This window comes from Microtus pennsylvanicus, chromosome 2 (genome assembly GCF_037038515.1).
Source record: "Microtus pennsylvanicus isolate mMicPen1 chromosome 2, mMicPen1.hap1, whole genome shotgun sequence".
In the NCBI taxonomy this organism is placed as follows: Eukaryota; Metazoa; Chordata; class Mammalia; order Rodentia; family Cricetidae; genus Microtus; species Microtus pennsylvanicus.
Genome location: NC_134580.1, coordinates 82,114,430 through 82,123,336, shown reverse-complemented (window position 1 = coordinate 82,123,336; position 8,907 = coordinate 82,114,430). Strand labels below are relative to the sequence as shown.

At 40.4% G+C, this 8,907-nt stretch overlaps 1 pseudogene; it reads right to left on the bottom strand.

Annotated features, from left to right (window-relative positions):
- Positions 1-5,450: 5,450 nt before the first annotated feature.
- LOC142843726 (alpha-enolase pseudogene) lies at positions 5,451-7,098 on the bottom strand (annotated as a pseudogene).
- Between the last annotated feature and the right edge of the window lie 1,809 nt (positions 7,099-8,907).

Here is an 8,907-nt window from a genome sequence, read left to right as displayed (position 1 = left end):
AAAATGTTGCAAGGTTGTTTGACTTCTCAAGGCCATTTACAATGTGGTTTTAGCTCATAGGCAGTCGGTAACTTAGCCTTTGCCAATACTTCAGTTGCTGTTAATCAGCTATCCTCATGTGCGTTAAATTCCTTTTCCTTACTTCTCTCTACTTTGCTGGTCTTCCTCAAGCCCTTTAGGATGTGACTCTTGTTCACAGTAATTCCAAGCACAAATTTGCATCTAAGAATTAGCCACCCACGCATTGCTAAGTTTAATTTCAGCCATGCATTTTACCTGAATGATAACAACATTATCTTAGCAGAGTCAAGATTCTCTGTGTGCCCTCACATAAAATGCCACATGGAATCTTCCATTAGGGAGATAAGAAGCTAATTATATGTACCTCAAGAGGCCACAGACAAGGTATACTCTAAAAACATAGCAATTTAAAAGCATCATGTGGTTATAGAATCCTTTTCTCTAGAGTATTGTGTTTTGGTCTATTTGACCACAGAATTCCTGTAGCTCACAGTATAATATTAAGGAGAAGAACAAAAGAAACCAGGGTTATTATGGTATCATTAAACTACATGAATTTGAAAGTTTAAAAGTTAACATGGTGGCAAACACCTTTAATCTCAGAAATCATAAGGCAGAATCAGGTAGATCTCAGTGTGTTTTAAGCCAGCCTTAAATAGTGACTTTCAAAACATTTAGAGCTACATAGTGAGATCCTGCTCAGTGTAGAAAATTTTCACTGCTATTATTCTTTAATAATAGATAAATATTCTCTCAAAGTATACCTAACATCACAGAGTTAAATCAAACAAATATTTTAATTATAGTGTAGTTTAAGAAGAAGAATTTGTGTGAAGTCCTCATTTTCAGTAAAACTGTGACCTATAACTACAATGAAACAATATCTATTAACTAAGAATAACAAAGAAACAATGCTCCACACATGTCAATTCCTACAACCCCCTGAAAGAATGTTGCTACTATATAAGAAGAGTTTCACAGTTTATACAAAGAACAGACGGTAGAACATCATCTAATAAACTGTTTTACAAGTAAATAAACATGAATGTAGACAAAAATAGATTTATTTCCAATGAGTACCACAGCACAGTAAGGGTGTAGGAACAGTGAACTATACTGTGATTTGATTTTCTACAACTTGTAAGGAAATGGCTGCAACAAAGAATGGCGTACTCGTATCAAGGGTGTGGACTGCTGCTTAATAAATCCACAAATACGAGAGAAAAGGAAAATGGGTGTAACTGGAGCGGTGAAATATTTGTAACTTTTGTCTTCTTAAATCTGAGAGATGAACAGAGTTGGGAAAATCATATCAAATTAGGAAAGCATTGGGCCATATAATGAGTAGTTATGTCATTGCCAGATGTTTTCATAAGATTTGTTCTAATAACACAGTTTCCGTAAGATCATCTTATCCTTCATCAGGATTTGTATTACATAGTATTATCTATTTAAAAACTGAAAAAAGTTTCACTTAAATAACCATCTATCTTGACATGATACATTTTATATGTATCATTATTTGTTTACAATGTATGAAAATCACTTATCAGAGATTGTTAAAAGAACACCAAAACAATCCCTAAATTCTAAAACTCATGTTTCCAGTCCCCACTCTAAATTAGAGTCCAAATTGCATCCACATAATTGGCAGATTTCTTTATCAGATATTTTTCAGTGGACAGTCTCTTCCAAGTTAGGCCAGCAATGTATGTGTATACATTCACAATACAGGTTTATGTTTTCTTCTCCACAATGGGGAAAATACTGCCTTGTATATGCACACACACACACACACACACACACACACACACACACAGAGAGAGAGAGAGAGAGAGAGAGAGAGAGACAGAGAGACAGAGAGAGACAGAGAGACAGAGAGAATATGTACATTATGATTGGTTTTAATGTCAATTTGCCACAAATTAGAATCACCTAAGTAGGGAGAAGACTCTCCTGAAAAATTGTCCTGAGGTCTTGTAGATATAGATGTCATCTCCTTCTTTCTTTTACTTAGAAAAGCCATCTAAAATTGTTCATGTGTATGTGTGTGTTTGTGTGTGTGTGTTCAGGATAAGAACACTGTGACACTCTATACTGCAATTTAATCTTTTATTCTACAAAATTTACATATTATTTTCCTGCTCCAGAGCAACCATAAAATGCATAGCATTGACAAGTAATACTTCATCTCCAAACCCACAAATCCCAGGCAACTTCAGCAACATCATGAGACATGGACTACAACTGCATAGAACAAACCAAGAGATAAGTGACCAACATTTCAGCTGGTCAGCCCAGTATCTATGCCCTAGGCAAAACATGGGCACTTTCCACACCTCAGCTACAAGGGCAAACCTCCTATAGGCAGGGTACCCAAGCACTACCTATCAGGTCCTGCAATCTATGTGTTCCATTTCAATCACAAGCCTACTCATCTCCTGTGACCTCAGAAGCCCCCTGAGATACAGACTGTGATTGCACAGAACTGACCATAAGTGAGTGACCAGCAGCAAACAGACTGCAACTACACAGAGTGAACCAAGGGCCACTCCCTAAAACAAACAGTAGCTGCACAGATTGGCCCAAGACAGGATGACTGAGACACAGACACCAACTGCAAAAATTGAACTAAGAGTCAAAGACACTGCCTGTACAAATTGGACTAACAGAAGGGTAAACACCAATGCAAGAATATATTCAACAACCTGAAGAGCAATCTGGTACCAACAGAACCTTGTAGTCCTACAAAGGAAAACCTAGACATCCAAAGCCAGAAAAAGCAAAAGAAATACAATTATCAGTCAAAGAAAACATTAAGGGAAACAATGTCATAACACAAAAATCCAGGAAATTTGGGACATCATTAAAAGACCAAACACAAGAATAATAGGTATAGAAGGAGAAGAATAGCAGCTCAAAGTCACAGAAAATATATTCAACAAAATCATAGAAAAAAACTGTACCAACGAGAAGAAGGAAATACCTATGAAAATACAAAAAACATACAGAACACTAAATAGAATGGATCCAAAAAATTCATTCATCACATAAAAATCAAAACATAAAATATATAAAATAAAGAAACAACTGTAAAGGAAAGGCTAAGTAATATATAAAGGCAGACCCATCAAAATAACACCTGACTTATCAATGTAGATCTGAAAGCTAGAATGTCCTGACAGGTATTATACAGACACTAAAAACCATGGATGCCAAACCAGACTACTATACCCAGCAAAACTTTCAATCACCATAGATGGAGAAAACAAGATAGTCTATGACAAAACAAGATTTAAACAATACACATCCACAAATCCAGTCCTACATAAAGTACTAGAGGGAAAAATTCCAACCCAAGGAAGTTAGCTTTACCCATGAAAGCACAGGCAACAGCAAATCCTAAAGAAGAGAAACACGCACATACCGCGGCCAAAGGTAACAGGAATTAACAATCACTGGTGATTAATATTCCTTAATATGAATGGACTCAACTTGTTTATAAAAAGATACAGACTAACAGAATGGATATGAAAATAGAACCCAACCTTCTGCTATTTACAAGAAACACATCTCAACTGAAAAAACACATATTTCCTATGAGTAAAGCATTAGAAAAAGACTTTCCAAGCAAAAGACCCTAAGAAGCGAGCTGGTACAGCTATGCTAATGTCTCACAAGATAGACTTCAAATTAAGATCAATCAAAAGCAATGAAGAAGGACACTTAATATTTATTACAGGAAAAATCCATTAAGATGAAGTCTCAATCCTAAATATTTATGCCACCGAAACAAGGGCACCCACATTTGTAAAAGAAGTATTACAAAAGCTTAATTTGCACATTAACCCATACAAGCTAATAATGGGAGATTTCAACACCCCATCTTACTAATACACATGTCTGCCAGACTGACAATTAACAAAAAAACAAGGGAACTGTGAGATGTTATGAGTCAAATTGAAGGCAAAAATCAATAAAATAAAAGCAAAGAGAACAATATAAAGATTCAATGAAACAAAGAGTTGGCTCCTTGTTTCAACAAAATAAAGAAACACTTTAAAGTCAATAAAATAGACAAACTCTCATCTAAACTAATGAAAAGTCAGAAAAAGAATATACATATTAACAAAATCAGAAATGAAGAGGGGCATAACATCAGACACTGAGAAAATTCAGACTCATCAGATCACACTTCAAAAATCTGTACTCAACAAAATTGGAAAATTTAAAAGAAAGGGTTAAAAAATGATAAGTTCCGTATACCAAAATTAAATCGAGACAAGAAAAACAATTTAAATAAACCTAGAACCCAAAGGAAATAGAAATAGCCATTAAAAGTCTCCCATCCACAAAAAGCCCAGGACCAGATGACTTCAACACAGAATTATACCAAAATTTTGAGTAAGGACTAATTTCAAAAGTCTTCAAATTGTTCCATGGAATAGGAACAGAAGAAGCATCCCCAAACACTACTACTGCTAAAACCAAACCACACGAAGATGCACCTAAAATAGAGAACTAGAGCCCACTCTCACTTACAAATATAGCAGCTGGCCTGGGTCTGAAAAAGCATGGGATAAATCCGGACTAGCTGAACATAGCGGACAATGAGGACTACTGAGAACTCAAGAACCATGGCACTGGGTTTCTGATCCTACTGCACGTACTGGCTTTGGGGGAGCCTAGGCAGTTTGGATGCTCACCTTACGAGACCTGGATAGAGGTGGGCGGTCCTTGGGCTTCCCACAGGTCAGGGAACCCTGATTGCTTTTTGAGCAGATGAGGGAGGGGGACTTGATCGGGGGAGGGGGAGGGAAATGGGAGGCTGTTGAGGGGAGGAGGCAGAAATCCTTAATAAATAAATAAATTAAAAAAAATATTGATGCAAAAATACTTAGTAAACAGACAAACAGAATCCAAAACTGCATCAAAAAAGACCACAATGATCAAGTAGACTTCATCCCAGATATGCAGGATTGGCTCAATATCTGAAAATCTATCAATATAATCAACCATATCAAGAAACTGAAAGAAAAAAAAACACAAGATCATCTCATTAGACGCCAAAAATGCCTTTGACAAAATTCAACACCCCTTATAGTAGCAATCTTGGAGAGATCAGGAATACAAGAAATATATCTAAACATTATGAAAGCAATATTTAAAACCCAAAAAATTAACAGAAAAATTAAATGGAAAGAAACTCAAAGTGATTCCATTAAAATCAGGCACATGAAAAGGCTCTCCATTTCTATTCAATATAGTACTTGAAGTTCTAGTTAGAGCAAAAACAGCAAAAGGAGATTCAAGAGGATAAAAATTAAAAAGGAAGAAGTCAAACTTTCTCTATGATGAGATAGGATAAGTTTATGTAAGTGACCCAAAAAACTCTATCTGGAAACTCCTTTTTTTGTTTTTATAGGTCACTGAGGCTTTTATTCTGCATGTAGAACCGCTGGGGCAGGGGTCTTTCCTGTGGCCACCCTAGAGATTACACTGGGCTCCAGACACTAGCTTGGAAGTGAGGTGACAATGATTCGGACCAGTCACATGATTACAAAGCTGGGGTTTCCAGCAGGGCTCCAGGTGGTCTGGCGTACTGAAGAAGTCTAAGGAAGCAGTGGCATGGGAGGGGCAAGCACTGGGCCGGCCTTGAGCTGCCTTGATGACATCAGGGACGGGGACTAAGCAGCTGGTGGCTCCAGGGATCTGCATCCACTTTACTTAGCCAGGGGGTTCCTGAAGCACCTGCCGGCAAACTTGGCCTTGCTGCCCAGCTCTTCCTCGATTCTAAGAATCTGGTTGTACTTGGCCAGGCGCTCGGATCGGCAAGGGGCACCAGTCTTGATCTGTCCAGTGCAGAGCCCCACTACCAGGTCAGCGATGAAAGTATCCTCGGTCTCCCCAGAGCGATGGGACACCATGACGCCCCAACCATTGGATAGGGCCAGCTTACACGCCTACAGAGACTCAGTCACGGAGCCAATCTGGTTCACTTTGAGCAGGAGGCACTTGCAGGACTTCTCACTGACAGCCTTGGCAACCCTCTTAGGGTTGGTCACTGTGAGATCGTCCCCAACCACCTGGATGCCTGAGCTGGCAGTGAACTTCTTCCAGGTTTCCCAGTCATCCTGGTCAAAAGGGTCCTCGATGGACACCACTGGATACTCCCGGATGAAGGACTTGTACAGGTCAGCCAGCTGGTCAGGGGTGATGCTGGCGTCATCAGGAGACATGAAGTCCAGGTCGTACTTCCCGTACCTGAAGAACTCAGAGGCGGCCACGTCCATGCAGATGACAACCTGTTCAGTGTAGCCAGCCTTTCCAATTGCGTTCTTCAGCAGTTCCAGCGCTTCTTTGTTCTCCAGGATGTTAGGCGCAAACCCGCCCTCGTCACCCACATTGGTGGCATCCTTACCATATTTCTCCTTGATGACAATCTTCAGGTTGTGATAAACCTCTGCCCCAATGCGCATGGCTTCGCGGAAACTGGACGCCCCCACAGGGAGGATCATGAACTCCTGCATGGCGAGCTTGTTGCCAGCGTGAGACCCGCCGTTGATGACATTGAAAGCTGGGACTGGCAGGATGACTTCAGCATTGCCAGCCAAGTCAGCGATGTGGCGGTAGAGGGGCACCTCCTTTACTGCAGCACCAGCTTTGCAGACAGCCAGGGACACTCCCAGGATGGCATTGGCACCGAATTTGGATTTATTCTCGGTGCCGTCCATCTCGATCATCAGCTTGTCGATCTTCTCCTGCTCCCCCACATTCAGTTTCTTGCTAACCAGTGCAGGTGCGATAGTTTTATTGATGTGCTCAACAGCCTTTGAGACACCCTTCCCCAAGTAGCGGGTCTTAGCATTGTCACGGAGTTCCAGGGCCTCATAGATGCCAGTGGAGGCACCGCTGGGCACTGCAGCCCGGAAGAGACCTTTTGAGGTGTAGAGATCAACCTCAACAGTGGGACTCCCATGGGAGTCAAAGATCTCTCGGGCGTGGACCTTGAGAATAGACATGACTTGTTTCTGACAGTCGGCGTGCCATAGAGGAAGAACGCAGAGGTTCCTGCACACACCCTGGAGAGCATTCAGGAGAGTCGTGCCTGCGACCCGGGAGCTGAGCTGCTGGAAACTCCTATAGTTGATACTTCAGTAATGTGGAGGGATACAAGATTACCTCTAAAAAAAAATCAGAATCCATACTACATACAAATGATAAATGGGCCAGGAAAGAAATCAGAGAAACATCAGCCTTTAAAATACCCACAAATAACATAAAATATCTTTGCTTAACTCTAGGTAAATACGTGAAAGGCCTGTATGATAAGAACTTTAAGTCTCTAAGAAAGAAATTTAAGAAGATATCAGGGAGAACTAAACTGAATGCTGAGAGAAAGAAGGAGGCTTCTCAAAGATGCTATGTAGCCCCACAAGGAACAGACAATGCCAGAATCATTTGAGTAATCGACAGCCATGTGGCGATACACAATGGGTTATATTAAGTTTTAAGACTTAGCCAATAAGAAGCTAGAGTTAATGGATCAAGCAGTGATTTAAATGAGACAGTTTCTGTGTGATTATTTCAGTTCTGGGTAGCCAGGAAAAACAAGCGCCAACAATCCAGCAACTGATGGAACCAGATGGAGAGATCTACAGCCACGCACCAGGCCAAACTCTGAGAATCCAATTGAAGAGAGGGATGAGGGAATATATGGGCAAGAGAGGTCAAGATCATGATAGAGAAATCTACAGACATCTTGACCATGCCCGTGGAAATTCATGAACCCGGGACCAAAAGCTGTGTAACTGACATGGGACCAAACTAGGCCCTCCCTACCTCAGAGACAGGGGTGAAAATTGGACTATATGTGAGGCACCTGGCAGTAGGATCAGGATCTATCCCTGGTGCATGAGCAAGCTTATTAGAGCACATTCCCTATGGTGGGATGCTATGCTCAGCCTTAATGCAGGGTGTGGGGGAGGGGCTTAGCCCTGCCCCAACTTAATGTGCCAGACTTTGTTAACTTTCCATGGGAACCCTTACACATTGGGAGGAGTGGATGGGGTTTGATCTGACAGGGATATTTGAGGTGAGAACTATGGATGGAATAAAAAATTAAATTAAAAAAATTAAAGAAGGAAAAATGCATAAGTTCTTAAAACTTGCTCAAGCAAGATGGTTGCAACACACACCTTTAATCTCAGCACACAGAAAGCAGAGGCAGGCAAATCTCTGAGAACACCAAGCCAGCCTGTTCTACAGATTGAGTTCCAGGACAGCCAAAGTTACACTACGAATCCCTGTCTTAAAAAAACCTAAAGAAATGAACAAATAACAAACAAATAAAAGAATTGTACAACAAAATGATAATTATGTGTGAAATTGGAAACCTTGCCTGCTACTCAGGGAAGGAAATTCATGTATCTTGAGGAAAAACCAACAACTGCCACTTTATTAAGCCAGCGTTATCTCTAACTGCATTCTAAATATTTGTCCTTATACACACAGATAAGTGATGTCCTTATCATCCTCATCAAGGAAGCTCCTCTTTGAAATGGATAAAGACCATTATTGAAACAAAACAACTCCCACGCTTCAGGTTCAGGAGTAATTGTAGAAGAGGTCAGAAAGATTGTAAAAGTCAGAGGGCAGGGAGTTTGCTAGGAGATTGTGACCTCTAGTAATGTCAGAAGTTGTAATCATAAAGTCTCAGCATGATTGTCTAAACATGATGTGTACAGGGCCAACATCCATGGTAAAATGGATGAGGGAAAGCCCAAGAGTCTCATTTCTGCACAGAGAACTACAGACAGCTTAGGAATGCTGACTTTAGGAGAAATAATCTTCGCCAAGGAAGAACACATTAATTGGCTATCCAAT